The sequence below is a fragment of the Acyrthosiphon pisum genome, chromosome A1 (assembly GCF_005508785.2).
Source record: "Acyrthosiphon pisum isolate AL4f chromosome A1, pea_aphid_22Mar2018_4r6ur, whole genome shotgun sequence".
Lineage (NCBI taxonomy): Eukaryota > Metazoa > Arthropoda > Insecta > Hemiptera > Aphididae > Acyrthosiphon > Acyrthosiphon pisum.
The window spans coordinates 1,921,248-1,947,602 of NC_042494.1; the positions used below are offsets into that span (position 1 = coordinate 1,921,248).

Sequence of the window (26,355 nt, forward strand, 5' to 3'; positions counted from 1 at the left end):
TCATTATAGACACGGTATACCTATACGGCTGCCGGACTTACAACGATTTACGATTTAATGACGATGTATGCGTCGTATTGCGTATAAACGACGGACAGCTTCCGAGGGTGATATTATTACATAATATACCTATCCCGGCAAAGATTTCGGTGGGAAATTACATTTATAGTTCGTATCGTTTTCACGTTATGAGGTGATAAAAAATTAAGTAGGTACGTTTTAATAGCGATCGTACAATAATATGTACACGGAACTGGAACAACTATTATAAAAATCATAAAAATATAATTATAGCCAATCGCATTACTTGAGGTAGATATGTAGGTACTGTATAATCGTAAAATATACTTTCCGGGATACGCGTGGCATACAAATTACAATCATACAAGAATAAAATATCTCGACTTGTTCTTATAAAAATCATACTTGGAGGAGACTTGGACAAGTTAAACTACAGTTAAATAAACATTAAATTTCGTAAGAAAACGTGAAATGGCTTATCACGGCGGGGCTTGTCATTGATTATACCTACAAGTTACAACGTATATTATTACGGTCAATAATAAAAGATATTGTATATACCGGGCACTTATAACATTTTTAATTTATTAGAAAAAAAAACCTTACATTTAAGTTATATAATACAACACGACTTGAAAATCTTTTTCGAAAATAAAATAAAAAAAAACTCCTATTAAAATGTTTTAGATTGCATCATTTATTTTCTAAGTTATTGAATAATACCAACTCTAGAGTGGTTTTTAGGATTAATTTTCAAAAAAAAAAAAAAAATAAAGAAGAAAATAAATAGGTATATACATTTAGGTAAACATAATATTATATTTGTTAGAAATCTGGTTTTGTAAACTAGTACGTTTTTTTGTCGTTTGCGTGTTTATAAAATACAAGTATTTTCTAATTTGAATTTCGATGAGATCTGCTCAAAACAAGTTTTATTCAATATAGGAACTTGCTTTACAAAAAGTTAGCCTCATTTAAAAGTAAATTATTCCCAGTACAATATAACATATTTAATACTAGTACATGTATTTTTTTTTTGGAAAAATTGTTTGATAAATATAAATATGATGACATACCTATCGAATCAAATTATTTATTTATTATTTATTAGTTATTCTTTAGTTTAGAAATTAGAATTTAAATCAACAATGTATATCACTGTTCAAAAAATGTGTTCGTACTACTTTGTGTCTTATGAATATTTTAAAATAATCTTTTTAAATATTATATACTGTAGCACCAGTTGGTGGTCCTAGTGAACGTTTAAATTCAATGTTTAAATTTTACTTTACCTATTATGGTATACATTTTATATTTAAAAAAACTCATAATCTACCCACTATAAAGTTATACAATAGGTTCGAAAATCAAAATTGCATCCAAAATAATCTACTGGGATTCATTAAAACCATAACATAAATACTTGTTGACATGTTATTGGCTTGTAAGTGTCATTATGTTATATTAATTTTCATAAGTCCCATATTATGTTCTACATGCACTGGTATTCATTTTCGTTCAAAAGTTTCTCTGAAATAGAAACCGATAACATCTCGGGAACTGTATTATACTTGGAAGTTAGTTTTAGAGCGAAATGAAAAAAATAAATTTTATGACCCAAAGGGTTTCGCAGAAATCACATTTATCAATTGTCTAATCTGATGTATGGAACAACTTTTACAGTGATCGCAATTGAAGATTTTCTGAATGTGCCCGGAGATGTCCTAATTCATTCAACGGTGTAAAGAAATTCCACGCTGTGATATTATGGTTTTGTATTGATCTGACGAAATATTGCTCATAGCATCCCAAGTCAAAACTATGAAAACAAAAGTGTAAAAAGTAATTTCTCCAATTGTGTAATTTTTTTTATACCTAAGTTGATATGGTTTTGTATTGATCTAACGAAATATCGCTCATAGCATCCTAAACTATTACTATTCCCCGACTATTAAAAGAAACGTGTAAAAAGTAATTTCGCCGATTGTATATATGATTTAAATAAATCACTTGAGTTTTTACTTTTCCATCGTTTCCTGTTTATAAAAAAAATAGAAACCAAGCCGTTGGAATTTCATTATATTATTTAGTCTCATTAGCTTCATAATATAGTCATAATTAGCCGGTAGGGGGACGTCAAAATGTGTCAATATTTACGTTTATATACATCTATTTCTAACAATTTCATAAGTTTATTTTCCATGCAAATAGATAGTATGGTTTTTTAAATATAACTTTCTACTATATTTGGCGTGTACATTTTAATTAAAAATAAACATATAGACTACGCTCCACTTATAACTTAATAATTTAAAATACCAGATCACATTTTAAATTTTTTTTACAAATGATATTTTGTTTTCATACAAAATTAATATAATATAGACAAAATATAGTTGTACACTGTATATATAATTAATGATTGTAGACTTGTAATTATAATTAGTATGAAAATAAGTTGAGCCGGCTGCACAAGGATGCACAACAGATTGTATGGGGAAAGAAATGTATTGTTTTTAATATTATGTTAAAAATCAACGTATAGTGTGTAAAAGATATTTTTCTACAAAAAAATTAAAAAGTAGCTATGAAAATTAAACTTCAATAATGATGGAACAACATTCAACACTTGTACTTGTATGATGTTACACTTTAAACGGCTTATCAGCTTGTGAATTTAGAGATATAAAAAACCATTTTATACTATTATAAAAAAACTTTTCATTGTAGTCATATTATTTTTGTGTAACAGCGTTTTGTTCTTAATTTGTCGGTTTTTATTATAAATTATTAAATGAAATTCTTCAGTATAAAATCTATACTTAATATTATTACTTATAATTGATATAAAAAATGGAAATAATAAAAAATTGAAACTACATTAATTATATAGATATAACGTGCATAAATTATATTTAAATTTTAAATGGGGTTTTAAATGTTTTTTAAATTTAAAGATCAAATTTACAGTTTAATATGATTACATATACGTATAACGAATGTTATATATAGACTAAAAAGTATTTCAAATTTCACTGAAAGAAAATATACATTTACAAATCTAAAACCTATTCATATTTTAACCTAGATTATGAATATGTTTAGAAATCAAAGATAACTATTTCATTATTAACTATACCAATAAACCTATTGAACTTTTGGCGCTATATAATATGCAACAGGTATGTATGTATGTATCATATTCGTATAAAATATGATATTGTTGCACCTAAAACGTGTAGGGAATATGCAATATAAAAACAAGTATAACCTATAACAGTTTGAATTAAAATTCGTTTTAACTTTTGTGCTTACATAATTTTTTTGCTCGAATCCAACTGTTTTTAAACCAAATTAAATATATCCGAGTAGACGTGCGGTAAACAAAAAAAACATCATTATTTATTATAGACACACGCATAATAATATCATATTAATTATTGCAGCTGGTTATGTCTTAAAAGGGATTTACGTGGGAGTCAAACATTATAATAATTTATTTGGGAACAGATAATGCCTAAAAGCGACTACAGTGCCGTTGGATGCACAGTTACGGCGATCACTGGGAAAACGAATTGTTTCAAAAATCGTTCGTTCGAATTTATTACCGTGTGGTCGTGTGTAAAATGTAAATACCAAATTACGTATATTATATTATAGAACCGGTTCCGGCACGGGGTCAAGTCTCGACCGAGTGCTAACCCGCTTAAATTATACAATGAGTAGTATCGCGCGAGCATAATATTAATATAATCTTCTAGTGTACAAAACATTATGGTAGGCCGCTGTAAGGTATCACCGGAAGAATCGTTAATTAATGTGAGCATAACGACGAAGAAACACACATTTTAGGCGATCGAAACTCAACGTAGACGTCTTATTATAATAAAATACGCGTTTAATATATCTAATACACTATCGCCTCATCGGACGCTTCTTTTCTCTTTCTATCGCCACCGATATCGATTTCTAGTCGTATAGGTGGTACATACGGCTCCGCCCGTGTGTGTTAGTGGCCATACAATCGTGGCGTAGTTATTAACTTGTCAAATACCGCTCTTATCGTACCACTTTGGGTCACCGTAGCGGAAGAATGCGTGTGGGAAGGAGTTCGCAGCCTGCAGTGGCGGCGGTGGCGGAAGACTCCTACTTTTCACGACCAGCCGACCAAGACCTGATCGCTGACACACGACGGATCTCTGGACATCGCTGTTTTAACTTTAATTTATTTCGTATAATATTTAAAATTGTCCACTCGAGTAAACCTGCATTCCCCGTCCTGCTGCAGTGGTATGTGACTTGCCTAACTAGCGGAAGTATAAAAAGAAATGGAGCACATGCCTATTATACCTAGGTGTATGGATTTAATTTTTGACATTAATCCACTGATTTTAAAATATTATATATAAGACGTAATCGCTGGTGGGTCAATTCGTGATTAATACCGTAGGTCTATGCGCAACAACTATTTCGCTTTCCTTCTAGCACGCATAAGGGAAACGCACAGCTCAAAAGCGTCGGAATAAAAGTTATCAGAAAACTATTAGAAATCTTAAGGTTAGGATAAATTATTTTGCTCATAAGAAAGAACCACGGTTGAGGAAGAAAAAAAACGAAAGTTGCATATTAATAAGGTTATATTATTTGATTAATACTTAATTGAAATCAAAATCGGGACTACCAGTGTGTGGCAGTGACGTGTAGCAGTATGGTCATAAAATCTATTAAATTTATTAACGTTGATTAGGTGTGGCTATATTTATTGACGATAATAATAATTACTAATTAGTATATAGAACATTCGTTATTCTGAAGTTGAAGTCTTTCGGGCATTATAACGATCTCTGTTATAATTAAATATGGTGCATCAATGTCACGTACTACATATTATATAAATTACCCGCGAATAACTTGCAGTGTTTAAATTCCCTTATCGGCGTATCCATCTCATAGTTCCTGACGCCCCCCAAAACGGCTGCCGATACGTTCGTCGCATCAATATAACAATCAAATCTCGATTCGAGAGCACATTAATTTCGGACAGCGATACCTACGAGTATGTGCTCAACAACGAAAGTGACGTCCGAAATAACATAATAATATAATGTCCGCCCCGCTGATAATAATTGTTATACATTATTATTATAGGTATATAAAATAATTGTTTTCGCACGAGTGTACGTCGTAAATATTATTGTTGATACCGGGAACCGCGTTACTGCATCGGGATACACCCAATTGATTAAACGCGTTTCGTTAAAAACCGGCGACAACCGTTAAGCAGCGATAAAAAATAAATTAAATAATTCGAACGACCGGTAGCAAAAAAAAAAACTAAATAAAATATCAAATCCATTTACTCCTTACCTGTTGTATTTATTGATGGTAGTTATCTGTTACAACACGATTTAGACTTTTTTGCAGCTCTCATCGTTGTTGGACAGTTGCCCGTACTCAATATATAGCCGTTGGTGTGGTCTGCAGATGGAAAAATCGAACAATCTGAAAACAACACGATATTATTTTATTTGCAATCGCCAATCAGTACAACCGCCCCAACAATAATCATATTAAACACGTAAATCAGTAACTCGATATGAATTAAAAACGTTTCAGAAAGAAAGACCACGTTATAGTAAACGCTATATTATAATATACTGAAATAGGTCTATATAACACGTCTTAAAACTATTTTTTTTTTAATTGTATATTGTTCGCGTTACGGATTATTAGTTTAACATAAGATATGAGCTGCACAATATTTCGTCATTTTCCCCCTTAAATTCAGTAAAATATACATAATTATTCGTTCTATAAAAACAAATATATTATAATTTTAGGTACATATACCGGATATACCCATCTGTCCTACCTATATGTACAAATTATATTGTCTTAATGAACTAATAATTAAAACACAATTTCGCGGTAATATGTATAAGACACAAATTAATAAAACAACGCAATAAACGAATGAAAATTTCCCAGTACGCGAGTTACGGAAGGATCAATATTATAATAACACGATCGTCTAAAATTCTAAAATATAATGTGTGCCACGAGGGGCTTATTACCTTACGGCAAGACCGGTACTGACATACTATGGCGTCCAAAAAAGTGTGCTGTGCACCCGAGCCTGTGCCTGTGAGTTTGTTAAACATTTATGTGGGATTAATATCTTTACACCCGTAGTTGTATGGCGTTTTCTTTTTTTTTTTTCATCCAATGACTTAGAGTCTACAGTATAACATTAAACCAACACCTGTTTCTTTTTCTTTTTTAAGTATACCTACATATACCTAATATAATATTTTTATTATACAGGTAGGTTAGGTTAGATACTGAATGGTTGTGTTTTGACCACGTGTAGCCAGTTTTAACGTGAATGATGGGATTCATACTGATATGACTAGAGGTGCACCCAATGGTGGGCATTAACTATGGTTACAAAGTTTGAGTTAAGCTAATGAAAAGTTTATTTATTCTTAATTTTTCACATATCTTTTTAATTAATTAATTGTCTAACTAACTTAAGACTTACTAGTTTAATTGATCGTTTAAGTAACTTGGTTTTTTTCAATTGATTTAAATATAATCCATCATGTTTAAAATAAAAATGTTTTGAAATTTTTGGTTTTAATGTTTTTTACATTAATATTACAGTAGGTACACGGTTTTTAAATATAATTAATCTAATAGTGAAATAATAGTAAGTACTACTTTAATTCTGTTCTTGATCAAATAATAGGTATTATATAATTCATAGATAAGCATAAAAAAACTCTTTATACGATCCACGTGATAATTAAAAAAAAAATGGATTAACTTTTTATAAACCATTAGTTGAATTGATATTTTTTTTTCTATATTAACTTTAAACGTGGAGAGTTAAATGTGTAATTTGTGAACTATATGTAATTCTAACTCAACGGAGTTTGACTTGACTTTAGTCAACTCGAGTTAATTATTTTCATTAAATTATCCGCGTAACTATAGGTACTCTACAGCACAATCGTATCTTTAGATGTTTTTTAACATCTCGGGTTTAAATTTCCTTTAAATCGCAAAGACCAATTTTCGAGATAATTTATGATGTGGCTGGCCACGAAAAATAATATCAATATAGGTACCTACACACGTCTTTTCGTTATTATAATCCAGTAGCGAAACGTGTTCGTCGGGAAACCAATAATTATTGTTGTACACAGTTGTACATAACTACTACAACAGAGACTGTGTACAGCACTACTACACAGTACACTCACACCAAACTAACGTGTTATTATTGTTTCACGGCGGTATTATAATAATGTTCACGTATAGTTAAGTTCTACGTACGTCGCAAATTTGTATACTATTAATTATTATTCATAAACATTATAATATTATTATTCGCTGTATAACAGATATCCGATATCGAAACAGAATAACCGAAAACCTTAACGTTGTTTGTTTTTTACCTGCAGAATCTCGCGATAATTATTATAATTATAATGATAACCATCTTGATTTACGAAAATATCGAATACACGCACTATTATGTAGATACACTAACAACTACTATACTATATTATAGAGGTAGTATTTTGAATGCCTAATAAATAATTTATTATTTAATTAATTTTCTTCTGTGAATATTGTCTATTATTATAATTTGTGCCATGTACACGCTTAAAAAATATCTGAGTCAGGTTAGGTTAACCTCAAATAAGTTGATTTTTCATCTAGTGCCAAAACACATAGGTGTTAAATTCTTCGTAACAAAATTTTCCGCTTATAATGTGACGTAATTCCAGCCGGTTTATAGAACCTATTAGAACAAACCGTTTACTGGGAATTAAAAAATTAAAAACTATACAAAATCATATCATTATTTCTGTTATGTTAGACTGACCTTGTATTATACGATTCCAGCGGTCACTGTATATAATATATATATAATACCGGATAGTTAAAATCAAAGCTGATTGTAATCATAAATTCATAACACGCCATGACACACTGACGTTTTCAACTGTGGAATTGTAGGCGAATACTATTGATTAAAAATACCAGTAATTTTAATCAATGCTAATTTCGATAAAAAAAAATTACTTGTCGATAAAGTGCAATAGTCTGTTGAATGTTGATAGGAACTATACTTTCATTTATTTATTGTAATTTTTATTTTCAATAATATTTTAATGTGCTTTATTAAATTTGTAAAAAAGAATCATTTTACTAAGAAGAATAATATATTAATATGTCTGAAGAAATCAATGACGGTTAATAATAGGATTAATATTATATGCGCCAATGTGATTAGGTATATAGGTAGGTACATTGATCAGTGTAATTCACTGTATAAAATACGATGTCAATATTGTCACCAAACGAATTACAAGGGGAGTTAAATAATATTAATAAAACAAAATATTATTCTATTGTAGTAACGCATCATTGAAATGATAGAATGCCATTCATTTTTTTATTCTAAACTAGTTGATCCCGTGCACTTCGTTTCCCGTTAAATGTTCCAACTCCATATGACTCAAACTTTGATCAATTCGTTTTTAATATTCGGTGTATGGTGTTCAAAATCTATCTTAACTTTTCTGTTGCCTGGTAATGACGTAGTAAATAATAAAATAATAACTGTTTTACGTGAGTTTTTTTTATGTAAGTTGATCATCTCCGGTTTTCCTCTTTTTGAGCATATATATCGTGATATTATATGTTTAATAATAAATTGTTGATTAATATTATTATTATTTTTTTTGTTTTCTTTTAGGCATATTCAACTATTTTTTTTAATGATTACAAATTCAAGAAAGATTGGTGATTTATTTTTTCTAAAAAAATGAATTGTTACTGTTATTTTGTTGCTATGGCAATTATAAATTATAATTTGACCTTTAATTGGCCACTCTTTATTTTTCTTTTATAAACCAATGAATTTACACTTCTGACTCCCTGGTGATCGTTAAAAAATACCTAGGCCATTTTTGACTTCAGGCTGATACTTATGAGCTCAAACTGAATATCTATGTTGAATTTCAAGAAAATCTGAGTAGTAGTTTTCAAGAAACTGCGTTATTTGAGAAATGGCCACTTTTTTTTATTATATAGATTAAGGCTTTGAAAACTGAGGTCTTTAGCCTGCTACTGTGGGGGAGGGTACAGTCGGTTTGAACACGTGTGTGTATGTGTGGCAAGGATTTGTCACTAAAAATCTCGAATGGTCACCCTTCCGGGAATTAGTGTTCCCAGCTGGTGTGTACACTACACAGCACATTCGTAACTCTGAATGCAAGCACCGCGCCACACCGAGCAACACAATTCCATTAATGTCCATTAATATATCGCGGATATTGAAAAAATTCGTATACCGTAAAGGAACTGAGGAATAAACTATACAATCAGCTAAAATCAATGTAAGTATTATAGGCGTCTATACTGTCTCGTATGTAGTACTCGTCGTGCCTATCTATACACATGTGATATCGATCGTTTTTCGAAACCTAATGAAATCGCGATAGTAATATAAAAACGTGTGAGCACTACGCAGCAATATCGGAGATGTCATCGGCTATAGTCTTATGCTCTGCACACTCACATAATAATATTATATCATTATCATCATACCACCGCTGCCGCCGCCGCCACAGTGTTGTAGAACGGACTTTTTGTTGAACGCGGCACAAGTTTTAGCGCCAACCGAAGAAAAGTGGATTTTCAGCGGATGCGCGAGTTACAACAACAATAATAATAATATGTGGTCGGCTGCAATATAGCAAAACAATGGGACGTAAACACCATTATGGCTGCAGGTCGATCACGACAGGTCTCATATCTGCACCGGTTGCGTATGCCGTATGTGGCCGCGGTGTGTGTATCTTATACATGGTACCTATATTAAATAAAAAACATTCATCACGTTTATCGCGTAAAAATAGACAGCAGCCTCCTCCTGGCGACTGCTACAGTGGGCTTCAAATTCGCTGCAACCTGAGGGTTGGCCACGAAAACGCTTACATAGAGATCCGATGATAAGAAATGGTTCGCGATATTCTATTATAGGTATGACCGTTTAAAAACACCAATAGACGTAGGTAATAATATAGTAGATACATGACAGTGTGTAAAGTAGGTATATAACTACAATATTATAATATTTATATACCTGTATATTTATATATACATATATTTTACGTAAGGTACTTAAAAGTATATATTATAATCCTCGCACTTTGGTTCAGAAATAATTGTACACGTCGTGTTGGTAGGTAATATAGTTATAGGTACTGTACGCTACGGGGTGATCCATTTGACGCAAGACACTGATGATTGTTTCAGAAAATAATAAAGTTTTTGGAAAAATGTATTTTATATAATTTTATGTCTTTAATAGTTAAGTTTTTTATCGTTATTATTTTTTAAGTTACTCTTTTTGATCACAGTATACGTTTTTAATTCCATATTTCGAAGTAAAATATTATTCGGAGTATTTCGACCTATATAAAAAATCAAATGATTTTATGAGTACTTAAACTTTTGATGAGCGAAACACAGGGGACCACTCCACTTCGCTTATCTATACTTAAATATTCATATAACTCAGAAACCACTTGTCAATAATTCGATTAATACACCAAAGTACTCTGAAAAATACTTTGAAATAATGTCACTCAACCATAAAATTGTAAAATTAAATATATTTGTAGAAAAATGTGGTTTTTAACGATCTAAAATTATGTAACAAATATTTTTTGAAAAAAAGTTTTTGAAATAATGAGTATCTTACGTAAAATGGATCACCCGGTATATAATAGTATAATACTATATAATTATATCATTAATATAATATTGTAGATAGGTATAATTTTATTTTCACGGACGATTTTACGAACGGGGTCAGCCGAGGTTGATCGTATGCGGGGTTCGACTATGCGAATGATTTTTCGGTTTTATTAAATATTCGTTTGTTGTTTATAATAGCCATATATAATATCTATGTATAATATTACAATATACTAATAGCTGCTGGGGGAGTCTGTACGCTGCAGTATAACGAATAACGATACATAGACCAAATTATGCATTCTTTTTTCCCCGCAAACGCGCGTGCAGTTAGGTAACACCGCCTGTTATACGCGACTCCCTGCTATACGACTCGAACGTATAATGTCATAAAATAATTCATACCTAATATTATATATTTGCAGTGTATATCGTGATTCTATAATATGCGACTGTCCCGGGAAATAATTCGAAAATACTTTTTTATATTGTGCTAATGCCTGCGATATGCCAGACAGTCGCCAAGCATTATAATACGGCAAGGTCGTTTATTTTCTACCATTTTTACACCGAACCATACACAAAATACGCGCATATATTGGGGACAATGAACTTGAATTTGTTTCAAACAAATCTTGATGATGAACACACGGTCGGAGTGAATATTATTATTATTATTTTAGATATATCGCCATTGAAGTGATCCCTGATTGGAATACTGAAAGCGGACGTGCGTTATAACGGTCTCGACGTGTCGATGAATATTAATATAATATATTGTTGGTACATTGACTAGCCCTCAAAAACAATGCAAGTCTAACAAGTTTCGCTATGGTTTCGGTTTGCAGCCGCGCACATGTATATGTATGTCATTTCCATATAATAATCTATTAAAAAGCTGTTTTTGACAACTTATTTTTCACAATATACTGTGGTCGAGGACACAAATTCATGTATACAAATTACAGATCGGTACAGATGCGTACACCGATAATAGCCGTATTAATTGTATTATAAACTTTTTAAAATGTTATTCATCGGCGGCCAGTTGATAACATAATATTATATTATTTAGGCACCTGCAGGTATTAAGATAGGTACCTACCTGCACTAGATTAAAATTAATAAAAGCTGTGGAAAAGTCATGTGTTCAACTCGTTGTATACGCGTTTAATTGGACATCGCAGTTATCGTCTTAATGGCGTTATACAAAATTTGCGATTTCTCATTGATCAGACAATACTATATAAGAATATTATGCTTAATAACGATAGTACATTAATGTATATTATACGATACAAGAAAGTCCCCGTATGAGGTCACAGTTATTATAAAGAAATTATAATTGCGATCGATTTCATATTTTATACTTGTATTGCATATTTTTTTTAATCCAATAGTCATCAGCAAAATCATGCAAACCAATCAAACCTTTATAATATTATAATTTTGTTATTATTATTATTATTATAAGATCCGACAAACCTATTAAATAATTGTGGTCAAATTTGCTGAATTTTTACGTTTTAAAACATTGTATAGTTGTTTCCAAGAAACTATTAATAAAATACAATTGTCATATCGAATTTAGCAACGTTTGAAGAAAAAATCGTTATAAAAGATCGAAGATCCGTTTCATTTTCTTTTCGCGTCATATATTTGTCATGTCCGTGCTCATATGTTATAACGGGAATCATTAAACGAGACGTCACGGCATTTCAGTTATTATATTTTACTTTTTTTTTATAATACAATTATTATATATTCATCAGTATATAAGTTATTAATAAGTTTATATTTTATACATCAATATGAGCACATATTAATTTGGAAAATTATTTTAAAAATTAGATATACCTACCTAATAGTTTAATGATTTCACCATTAGAATTTTAATAAAAAAAAAAAACTCCAAGACAGTAACTTGGTAATCAATAAAACGATATATTTTAATGTAGGTACCTACTTAACTTTGAGATTTGATTTGGATAAGTACCAATGATTTTTTTTTCTTGCAATTTCTATGTTTAACAGTTGGATATCTACTATCTATAGTTTTAAGTTTTAATTAAGTATAATATGAATTACCGTAATCTAAATAATAGGTAATGTTGTATCTGTGGGAAATGCACACATTTTATAACTTAATATCGTAATAATGTGTTAATGACCTCTAATTCTATAACTGTGTACAATGTAAATTGTAAGAGGATAAGCATTGTTTTAGTTCTTCTCCGTAATCCAAAACATGAGTTATTTTCCAGATTATGAAAATATTTTTAACTAGGGTGAATCTTACGCAACAAAATGTTAAAATTAAAAAGGCAGACTTTGACAGAAAATATAATTATAACAAATAGGTATATTGTTGTATAAAAAGTCATTTAAAAGCCATTGTAATATATTTTGACATTTAAAAAATAACGACAAAACGTCGCCTTTACAATACAGTTTGCAAAGATCAGTTTAACAAAAATGTGTTGGAATTTCGTTATTAACGGTAGTTGTACATTTTTACCGCTTTTAATAATCGTTTTTTTAATTTAAAAACTCAAAACCTAAGCGCTAAGATCATAGTCCGATATGGAAAACTACTAATTTTTCTTATATATATTGTATACAATTTGTTGGCTTACTTTTTAGTCTAAAATATTGTAATAAAATTATACAACCGAATATTTATTGAAAATACAAATTATCTTAGTAAAATTGACATCGAATTACATTTTGTAGTACATTAAAAATATTATAGGTACTTCTGCATTTTAGGTAAATTTGTACTATCGAAATACATACTGTTTTAAGTGTACATTTCAAGCAATAAATTGCATTTAATCTTTTGCATAATCAAACTGCATACAAATCACACTTTCAAACTATTTTATACGCATCGGTTAATTTTTTTAATACCATCTGTAATGTAGGTATATGTAGGTATATGATAATCTTTGATGCGGATCATGACACGTAATTTTCTTATTTTGTCATCTCATTGTTGCATCGCAATCTTTAATTGTGATACGTTAGGCATATTGACTTAATACTTCAGCAAAAAAAAAAAAAACGCGTTCTTAGAATCCGTATCCACGATGTAATTTAATCAATTTAATCGATACTGTTATAGTGTTATGTCTTACTAGAACGTGATAGTTCCTATACGAGTCTTACAAATAATATGTACTATTATTTAATTCTATTGAGAACCTCTGCGTTGATCAAACAATATCTGCTGCAGTTATTACGGAAATATTTAAATTAAACACACAGCGATGATGATAAAATATATGGAAAAAAATTAAAATAAAAAAATAAAACACGAGTAAATGTCAAATTTATAAAAAATAGGTAATCCGTAATAATTAAACAGGAAACTCAAAGTACCGAAATTACCCTAGCAAAATGCAGATATATGATTTTCACATTATTTGGGTGTGTTCGTTATAATATATATTTGAGCGTCATACTTTTGGGCGAATTACATTTTTACCCGTCTAGTAAAAACAATGTGTTTGGGCGAGTTCTTTTTACTTTGTTTGAGCGAGTATGATACAATATAAAATATAAAAGATAAAATCGTAAAGATTAAGATAAAATATTATATTTTATATTCAACCTCAACTTAATAATTATGTCAAAATTAATATGAGTTTGGCTCGAACATTGGAAACGTGAACCCGTTAAAGTGTTTGTGTTGGTTATTACTTATTGCGTAAAGTGTATACCAAACTTGAATCTTAAAATTAAAAACATTTTTACTGAAAACGAAATTAACGATGCAGTAATTTGATTAAAGTACCTATACATTAAAAAAGGTCCCCAAACACATTACAACGTATTAAAATCACTCGGCCAAACGCATTATGATAAATTGCAAAACACTTTGAAATTGTTGACAAACTCACCTAGACGGCAAACCACCCTTATAACGAAAGTCAAACGAAAGGCCAACGAAAAGTCTAACTACCTAATAACAAATGTATGATTTACATCAGTTTTCCACACATATGTAGGTATACCTACTGAACATTAATAGTAACTGATTCATAAAACGACGACGACAATACTCGAAGAAGGGGGTTCGGGAGCGCATAAACATAATATAGCATAATCATGTTTAAACGATTATATGATACTAAACGGTCTAGACAACGCCTCCAACTACAATGGTTGCACAACGAATGACGGACAACAAAGTCATATAATATATGATAGTACATTACAATAGTGTACCTATAGTAATGATGATGAAAAAATATAAAATTAAAATAATAAATTATATTATGGTTTGGGTATACTTACGACGATGTATATCGACGATCGAGTCGGCCGGTTGGAACCACTCGGCAAAATATCAATTGAATAATAATACCGTATAGGAGTTTACGCGAACGGCACTGTTTATAGTTATTGGGCGTCTTCGACTTTTCAATAATTTGCAAATATCGCGGTGTGTCGGCGGCGCAGTTGTACCGGTTGCGGAATGGACACTGACTGAACGAGTCGGAGAGCGCGCGCGCGAGCGTGTGCGCGGGCAAGGCGAATTCGATCGAACGGGCGGAGAAATGGAAAGAAAGGAATCGAAAAAAAAAAATTCATATACACATACACACGCACATATTTATAACACTCGCTTATATATTTGTGTGCGTGTGCGTGTGTGTGTACGCAATAAAGGGGACGCGGAAACGGCTGCAGCTATATAGCAGTAGGTCACCGGGTTCCCCCGTGGTGTGTCTGTGTACGCACGCAGTCGATAATATATAATGATGTATATAGGTATATGATGGTCTTGATGAGTTTCGTTTGGTCTGCACATGATATCCTATTGCGGTAGTCAATCCACCTCCACCCCCACCTCTTCCGCTACCGGTCCTATATGTTATATTATTATGTACCTTGTACATCCACGTGACGCATAATATATATTAGGTATAATGTGTTCTGGCACCTCCCTCTCTCCTCGCGGAGGGCTCCCGCTCGAATGATACCGCAGCAGTTTGTTGTTGTAGTATAGGTATAATATAATATTTATGTCTTGGTAGACTCCATTTTTCCTGTTTTTTCACGTTTTTTTTTTCGTCTGCTCTTGACAGAAATTTGGTACTATTTTTGTTGAAAAAAACGATTCTAACATAAATGGACATTGATACGTAAATAATATAATATTTAAAATATCATATAATATTATTATATTGCTGCCAGTATCTTAACGAGGTGGTAAAATTAAACGTTTTAACAACTTGTTGCCAATAACTAGGTACTGCAACACTCTGTAAGTGGATATAATGACTATGATTATATTATTATTTATATTATATGATATTAGGCGTGAAATACAGCTATTGGTCGAGTTTCATTAAGCAATATTATAAATAAAACAAACGCAACAATATGTAGGTATTTTTATTTAATTAAAATTAAAATTAATTTATGGTTAAAATGTATATTGTTATGATTATAATTATTTTAAAGATTGTATCATATTTTTTTTTTTATATAGGTATATTAATTTGATATAAAAACAAATAAATTACGTTTTGTATTCGTAGACGTTCATAAAATATTAAACTTAACAGTTAATTTTAGTTTTTTAGTTAATACTTTAATAGGTAGTTATAATTTTCTCTTAGTTTTCACGGTCATTATTATAAAGAGCCATAATATAGTATGTTAGATAGTTTTTCAGTAGGTAGGTACTCAAATTACTATTTTTGAATATGTATTATAATATTTTATCTCTATAGATACTGCTAAGCATCTACCGTTGTTATCAATGATTAAATATATCAGTATACTGTTTAAATTCTAAAGCATAATAAACCATGACAATCAGCTATGTGTAAAAATCTTAAGTTTCGTATTATTTTTAAAAATTCTGTTATATTTCAGGTTGCGCTGCACATCTTGATCAAATATAATAAAGATATCCTCAGGTGTCCTCGATTTCGCTTTTAATTTTTATTATTAATGAATAATGATGTTTTCGTTTTTCACCATCATTATGCATATTTAACTATTCATTAATGACTAGAAATTATATTTTACTATTATTCCATTCAAAAAATTACCCATGAGGTGACTATAATATACTACTCTATAGATTTGCACTTGATACTAAAATAGGCAATGTTATAATCAAATATAATTCTGTAGGTACAATGGACACCCATGTCGTTTGGACATGTAATTATTTTCTTTAGGTATTAAAATATTATCACTTGATCAATAATTAAAATATTTGAACTTGCTGAAATACTAAAGTCTTACTTTGTATATTTCCATACGTCATACTAGCTTAGTTTTAGTATAGCTGATGCAATTTTATGTTTGTTAAATATTATTTACTAAAGTATTAGTGAATCCACAATCGAATAGTCGATAATTAATTACTCGTACTTATAACATTAGGTATAAGATTCCAACATTTTTTTTAGTGTATAAATATCCAACCAAAATCTATTAGCAGAAAATAAACTGACAAAACTATGACAGTGGTTACTGATCACTATACAAATTATATTGTAATACAGCAATTCATACTGGGTTGCAAAATATGTGGTACCATAGATCATAATAAAACGTGTCATTAATCTGCAGAGTTTTTTTTCTCATCAAATGTTTAGTCGTTACTCGTTACTCGATCGAGTATAGTAATAATAATATATTGTATTTAATAGGTTACACTTATTAGAGGCACGTAATATTGTGATTGGTCTGTGCGTGGAAGCCGTTTTAGACTTAATAGTGATTGACACAAGTAGCGCTTGGCCGTCGTAATTTATTTATTTTTACTTTTTTCCCGAACTAGGAGAAAGCTCTAAAACAATGCGTACCGAAAATCCGGATAAACATTATAATATACAATATTAATATATTATTATTATGAACGAGTGTTTCTACAATATCGATGATGGAAACAAACGAATTCGTATGCATACTCCCGCGTACCACAATGGATGGTGTTTACGGTTTGTTAGGGACTTACCTATGACGGTCGTTTTTGTTTTATTTTTCACACACACACGAGACTGCGCCTCACTCTTTCGCCGTATCTCTGCCTGTCTGTCTGTCTGTCTGTCTGTCTCTCTCTCTCAGCTGCGCCGCGTCCGGCAACGAGACTGTCGTCCGACCGACCTACCGAAAGTTCCGATCTCATTCGATATTTAACAGACAATAATAGGGCCCTATTCAAACAAACACACTGAAAAAATTAGCCCCGTTATTGTACACGACAACTCCCACATGCGTCGTTTGGGGCGTTGAGAATTTTTAATTTTGCGGCCAACGGGTCAGGTCTTACGTGAGTTGAAATACATTTTGGATATTAGTCAAATATGCATTATAGGTAGTACGTAGGTATACCTACTACGCGGTATATGATAATATAGTAGTAGTTCTACATATATATTATATATGAGCACGTGGAATATGGCGCTGACGCGGAGAACAATACATCGATAATAACAACTACAATAATAATAATAATAATAATAATATTCTTATTACATTAATTATTATTACCATCATCGGAATTATACAATACACGTGTAATTGTATTACCATTATTCTCGAGGTGCGTAAAGTTTTACGCGTATGTTGTATGTTTATTATTGTGTAGGTACCTATATATATTCTAATTATATAGTCTATGCGATTTTTAGATTTTTGTTCACATGAGCTACCGAAATTACTACATAAAGCGTGTACCTACCTACCATTCGTTAGTTGCATCTAAAAACCACACACTTATTATTTGGACTTCAAAAAGACTGATATACAAAAATCACACTCCATCGGCAGATGTATCACGAACTTTAAAAATTGTATCAGTTTTACTCAAAGGCGGTTTGACAGAATCGTGTAAACGATTTTCCGTTATAAATTGTGATATTCTTACTACCCTGCAAAATAAAAATTGATTACTTATGATTACAATTAATAAGATTAAATCGTTAATATAACATGCAAAAAAAAACAAAGATTTCTGATGTAATTGTTGGGCTGAGGTTGCTGATGGCAATTTCTTAAAATTGTTCTACTTAAATAAATATATAAATAATATTTTGTTTTACATTTAAAAACATATATTATATTTTTAAGTGATTAAAAATTGCTGGTTTTTGATACAAGAACCTTCACAAAGTGTACAGTTGAACCTATAAATGTGTGCTGCAGTTTTTTCTTATATTTTATCCATAAACTGTGCGTTTTTTGGATTCAACGCTTTTGTTATATCTTGCATGCGCTTTAGAGTTTAGACTACGCCATTCCTAGAAAACATCATCTGCCTTATAGATCTTCGTAATATATACAGCATTACAGCGGACAAACATATTTGATTATAATAAAAGATAATTGGTTTTAACAATTTTCATATGGCTTCACATATTTTTCCACAACTTTTGGATTGAAGCGTTTTATAACGAATAGTGATATATTGATTAAGTTTTCACGAGAAATGTCGTCATCGTTTTATTTTTAGTAAATATTGATAGATATAAAACAGTATGTTCACAATATTATTGTGTATTACATTTCAAAAGGGAATTATGACGTGAAACGTTTAAACTAAGTAATTTTGTCAAATATAACAAAATTAAAAAAACTAAATATAACTGTAAAATTTAACCTTTGAATAATATTTGATGACAAACTGGGGAAGTTGCATCTGATGTATGCCTGCTGTATGGTTTAGGTGTACAGTGTAACTCTTAACTGCTATTAAGCCGTGTTAATTTTTAATTTGGATCCATTTAAATGTTTCAAAATTATTTCAGTCAGTTTTTACAATAAATAGTTGGAGTACAATTTAATAGTATATGTATATTAATATGATAAATATGAACAAATTATTAGTTTTTATTTAATATCTTAAATTTGAATGTTCTGATGAAATTATGAAAGTAAACCATCTGGCGGTAGTTGTTGTATAAGTAGTCTATTTTATAAATTCGTCAATGAAGAGTTCTTCCGAATGAATTGTGTTTTGAGAGTTGAATTTATTAAATTTTTCTTTTACCCAGTCGATTAAGTACGACATTTTAGTACTGTTGTGGAATTAATTGTTACACGTGAATCAGGGAGCTATATTTTACATCTATATTATTCTTAGAAGTCAGATGTTTTATTTGTAAGTATAATTTGCGCTGCTTGTTTATTTTTCTATGTTATAATTTAATACATGCAAATTATTTTGTGTAAAGTGATGGATACATAGATGGATGAAGGTCTATTTATGAGGTCACGAGGATAGTTTGAGATATGGTTTATTATTACGTATTACCATTTTTTTTTAATTCAGTAAATTAATTAATGTTTACCCAAACACATCTTAGCATGGTAAAATTATATGGATAGGCCGATGCTTGTAAGCCGTGACGTACCTAAATATCTTAAATAATTAGTCTAAATATTTTGAATGTTTCATTGTCTACCAATAGAAAAAATGTAACAACATATAATTATGGCGGCAAGATTCAAGTCTTCACTATAGATATTTTTTAAAGACCAAAAAACAACTAAAATCATTATTTTCATTTTAATTATTAAATGTTGTTAATATTTTAAATGTTAACATTTATAAGGAACACTGTATTTTCAAATTTAAATTTATTTATATTGTTTTGAATTTTATTGATAGAGTGAAACAAAAATGTTATGAACACAAATAAAACGAATTCGAAAAAAAGTAAAAGAAGTCGATATTTTAAATGCCAATAAATAACTGAAAATATTTTGAAAATTATACAATGATGGCATGGTCTATAAAATTCCAATATAAATATTTTGTAAAAATATCAATTCTTTACAGTCATTACCTACTTATTCTTTTTTGAATAACATCGAAAAAGAAACTGAATCGATTTTATCAAATACTGTAGGGACTGGTGTTGCGTAAATGTTCCTATTTTCTGCTGTTTTTTATTAGTTTTTCCCGATATTATTAAGAAAAGTATTGAGAATTTCCTATATTTTTACAAGCACTGCTGTTTCACGATGTACTTATCTACTTCACACCTAACTAGATCAAGTTTATTACTAGAAACCACCCTCAACAAGCTTAGCTAATATTCTGTTCCAAAATGAGATGGCAGCAGAGTGACGAAATTTTATGTGTATATGTAAAAAAAATATAAAAAACACACATTGTTCAATCATTGTAATAATATCAAATATTAAGCTCGCTCCACTTAGAATTTAAAATAAATATTACTTAAGTACACGAGTGACAATTTTCAATAGTTTTGTTTTATAATGCGAGTTCAGCAAAACCTAGAGACATTAAAATAATATAAACCAATATTAACAATAATTAAAATTGATGTATCACTCAAGACACAAATATTGCGCGTTAATCGCGAATTTAATTTAACTATCAAATTCAGTTAGGTAAAAAAATAAACTGGGCTTATGATTGGATGCGACCGTCTATTTAATTTTAAATTTTTCACCGTACATAATAATTTTATCCTTAAAATGAAAATTGATTTATGTCAGGTACTATTAGCATTAAACAGGTAGATTTTACATTTGAATACATTATATATTATGGCCATCGCACAAATACATAATATTATTATAATATAATTAAGTGAAAATTATATTTATTCAAACTTCAAAGACTTTAAAAAATAACTTTGATAACGCGATTGATATAATTTTTATATTTGTATTACTTATGGTATTTTCAACGAGCATTTACTGTAATGTATTCAAACCGTCGCAAAAAACTATGATCTTCTTTAATGTACACATAATAGATAATATAATATAGTTGAAATTTCCCCACGTTATTCCCTTTGTCTTTTAATTAGTTTATCTTTAAATATTGTCAAATAGGTACTTAGATTATTGTTTTGTATTTTTTTTTTGTTTATTTAATTTATTCATTTGGTAGGTATATATTTTTTTATGCAAAATATTTGTCATTTTTTTTTATGTGTCATTTAAATTTAAAATTGTTTAAATACTAAGTACACAAGACACAAGTACCTAGGTATTCACGAAGTGTGATATTTAATAGCTTGTATTCATTTGTAAATACAGTAGGTAGGTAGGTATACATAATATTACGATTTTCCAAACACACTATTTTTGGCAGCAACAATGACACGTTTGGACATATATTTGTATGTCGTTCTACAAACATAGGTGTGCCAGTTCGTTGTATTTAAGCAGCAATTATTTATGTGAGAATAAAAATATCACAGCTAACTTGGTATAATATCGCGGTATTGTTCGCATTGTGTTAAAAATAAGCTTCTTCAAAAATTACGTACCACCGTTTAGGTGTGTGTAGCATCAAAAGATTTGTGTGTTTATCAATGGCGTCTAGAAGAGGCGTTGTATGCACTTCATTTTGAATTGATTCCGCCGCGCTGTGAGCATGATAATAATTAATGATGATTTTGATTTGAAATTTATTTTGCTAGATACGCGGTACTTGACCATGGCAAAAACACATGTTACCAAAGCGTATAGATCACACGAATAAAATATAATCATAATTACACGTCCTTACACCGGAACAGTTTTTGTTATACCTATATAATACCTACCTATCTGTAGGTACATATGTAGCGTAATTCATTCATGATGATTAATGGTAATGAATAGGTATTTTACCAAGTAATTTTACTTCTATCATTCCATAGTGCAGTGAAGTCTAATAACTAATGATCTCTGACTTGTATGTTGTATATACGTATACAACAACACTGCAGTAATATTGGAGACTTGAAAACTGAAAACCGATTGCACGGATGTAATGTGCATATGACATTTAAATCCGATTAATTCTTTTAGTAAATTATTTCGTTAACGTTTAATTTATACCTATGGGCTATGGATAAAATTCAACGTAACACGTTTGGGTACATAACGATATTTGCCTGCGTATAAGTTGGTGATAATTGAATTGGCTCCCAATATAATTTTCAAAAATGTGGTTCTCAAAATATAAAAGTCGAAAAAGAACGCGACTTTAATATTTTTAACGATACTGTGCCGGATAACGGCTTGCAATTTTCTAATCGTTAATCCGATAACGCATTAAACGGCCACAAACATATCATTAAACGCAGTATCGCTGCAGTTCGTCGCAATCCGTCGCAGTACTTGCACTTCGTCTCAACCCCTTGCAGTTCATTGCAATTTGTCACAGTTTGTACCTACATATAGTTAAATATAAAATTAATTCGGTCGAAAAAATGGGTAGTGAAAATGGATAATTAATTTTAATAGGAAATAAGTTTAAATTTAGCTATCGTGAGATTCTTCAAAATGCATTTAAACGATTCAAATGTACTAAACGACGATACAAAACATATTTAAGAATTTGTAACAACGAAAATGTTGTATGGGAATCGCCAGTCTTAATCATCACTACGATTCATATGAAGAAAACAAACTTGAACGCCAAATTATTAGTAACTGACTGAAGAGAAAAGCTATCGAAAGTATATGTGGACGAACAAATATGTGTTCCAAATTGTTGCACTCATACTTAAGGGAAAATTCAACAAATTCAATTACATAATTGATTCCCTAGTACTAATTTTATAAATTTTTTGTAACATTTAAGTAAAATTAGTATGGTTATCTACCAAATACATTTTATTGTACGTGTAACGTGTCAAAACGTTGTGCAGTCGATTTGTCCCCAGACGTGTTGGATTTTGGGTCAATATGTTCATCACCCATAAAATTGACGATAAATTTATAGATTTACACTACACAAGATAAATTTAATAGTATTTTGTTTTTAAATTAATACATTATGCAGCAGGATTATATTTTAAGCCTTTCATTCAATAGGGGTATAACGTACGTAATATATGTATACGCTGAAAAAAAACTATTAAAACATTCGACGGTTAATAAAAAACCGAGCAAGGCCATATTCTAAAATTGGCATTAATAACCCATAATAATATTTCCGGAACATCAATATTATATGCTGCCTGTATCCCATATTATTTTGATTGTGGCCTAGATGTTGTAAATTCGTAGACAGGTTTACAGAACAACTAATTCGACCCGGGAATCCGAAGTTCAAACTGATTAATGTTACGATACAATACATTTAGCGAATTGTAATTATAATGGGTTACTGTCTAAGTTTAATCAAGTGCACTATGTAGTACATATATTTTGAAATCAATTTCTAATGTATAGAACTATTAATAGTGAAATGACAAAACAATACGTTGCAGAAAAAATAATGACCAATTCTATTGGGTGAAATTGTGAAAGAGATTTAATGATTAAAATAAACAATAATTTATTGTTATTGAATAAAATCATTCGAGAGATATTGCAATGTGTATAATTTATACTTTCCACAGATTAGCGATTGTTACCTTAAATTTATGACGATAATGAATATCAAATTTTTACTTGTGGAAGGATATAAAATATTGAAAAACATAAAACAAAAATTACCCCATTCTTATAATTTATAAAAAGTATTTTTTAAATTAATTATCGCCAGTTTGTTTCTTTACTCGCCGCGAGAAATATCATCAATATTCAAGTTCCACAGAAAACTATATAGGTAGGAATCATTTTTTTGAAATTAATTTTACTTATTAAACATAATCGTTATAATATGTTTGAGGTAGGCGAACTTATCATCAACCAGTTTTAAATATCTATATTATATTTTCACATGATTTTTTTCTCGAATTTATTCATCGATAATATTTTAATTAGTGATGTAAAGTGGCAAGATTAAAATTGATTGTATGAGATAAAGGAGACAAAACAATTTATTATCTAAAAGTACACATATTATTCCATATAATATGTAAGATGTTGCACATAATACCTATGATGTTTAAAAAAAAAAAAACATCATTGTAAAATAAACATCATTCCGCTCAGAATCAGCTAAAACGTAATCAATTATATATGCAAGTGTTGTTCACCCCCTTTTTTTTTTTTTGGATTTTTGGTATTATAAAATATACTTAAAGACCATATTTTCAAGGTCTTAGGATTTTCGTGTACCACTTAAGGAGTATCCTGCAAAGATTGAAACTTCTTTTATTTGAAAATTTTAGTAAATAATTTATCAACATCAATAATTTGTAAAAATAGTTCAAGTATACTAAATACTAGATCTTATATAACATATTATATTTTATATTTTAGTAAGCCATTTTTAAGGATTATTACCCTTAATAAAAACATTTTAATAAGTAATAACTGAAAAACTACTCATTTTAATTTTGAATAAGGTACATCAAAATTTTCTAAAAAATGTATCCACTAAATAATTTACAGTAAAAAAAGGTGGTTATGATTTATATCACCACAGGATTTGTCTCCTTAAGTAGTACAACAAATCTTAAGAATTTGAAAATTATGGTCTTTAAGTATCTTCAAAAATTCCAAGAATCAGAATTTGAATAAATAAATTATTAAATGAAAAAATGGGGGTGATTATGATGTTAGGGGATCGCTCTGTATTTTGGTCATTCATAATATTTATATAAAACGCGGATAAAATGTATAATTTTTGTCACCGTTCCGTCATATTACTCATATTGTGCATTAAAGTAGAAAAAATCATTTAAACCTTCAAATGGTCTACTAACAACCGATGTTATACATTCTTCTATAACAATAATAAATATTCAATGATAGTTGAGACGATACTATAGGTACACGATATATATCTAATATCTATAAAATCGTATTAGTTAATTATATGTGCTTATACGTCATCTTTCCGCTAAATCGATTACAACTAATAAGGACGTCAAAACCGCAACGGTTCGTTAATGTGTAAGCTAAACAATATAATATTTAAGAATTATGTATGCGATGTTACTGTTAATTCTGACGAAAAATGTTTAAAATGTTTATTAACATAATAATAATATGTTACCGAACCCTATAGCTATGGCGGGCCCGGTACACCGTGGCTTGGCGTAACGTTGAGTCGCGGAACTGCGTTGTGGGGGGGGGGGGGTAGGGGCAAGAGTGCAATTTTTTTTCAAATTTGTTTTCAAGTTCTACCACTTTTTTTATGTAGATACTCTTATTTTCACGATATGTGGAACACATTTGATGCAACTGTATAAGTCGCATAAAACGAATTTTACGATTTTTGTGTAAAAACAAACAACTATGGTTTCAATTTTGGTGGATAAATTATTTTCCCCTCCCCCATCTGCTAGGTTTTTACACAGTCACTGGTGTGTATGTGTGGCGGACCACCGGCAAACTCGGATCGGGCAAAAAACTGATGATTTCGACGATGTTGGTCCGCGCTACCAAATAATGTATTTCCACGACACATCCGATCCAAACGCAAAAAACTTGGATACGCGACGCATTCGGTCCGAGCACAAAAAGCTTAACGTTGTGCATTTACTATATATTATACCATCGTATATATTATGCACTGTGCAAATAAAAAACAATGTCCTGAAATCGAAACTATCCCGTCCAATCGCGGTAGGTATTTTATTCCACAAACACGGAGTACGCAATCTATCGAAAATCTATCTAAAGAAAAAAAAGTCGATTTTGTCGATCCACCGACGT

General features: G+C 30.1%; 1 protein-coding gene across 3 annotated transcripts in view; it reads right to left on the minus strand.

The window, feature by feature from the left end:
• LOC100160747 overlaps positions 1–15,514 on the minus strand; it is a 33,684-nt gene extending 18,170 nt beyond the window's left edge. The window contains exons 1-2 of one of the 3 annotated variants that reach the window (XM_016805329.2): positions 15,100–15,514; positions 5,389–5,523 (exon numbers count right to left, since the gene is read on the minus strand). The gene's annotated coding sequence lies outside the window, so the exon portion shown is untranslated. Of the gene's footprint in view, positions 1–5,388; positions 5,524–6,095; positions 6,215–15,099 lie in introns of those variants that run through there. The other 2 variants (XM_001949552.5, XM_016805330.2) reach the window with 2 other exon arrangements.
• Positions 15,515–26,355: the final 10,841 nt, after the last annotated feature.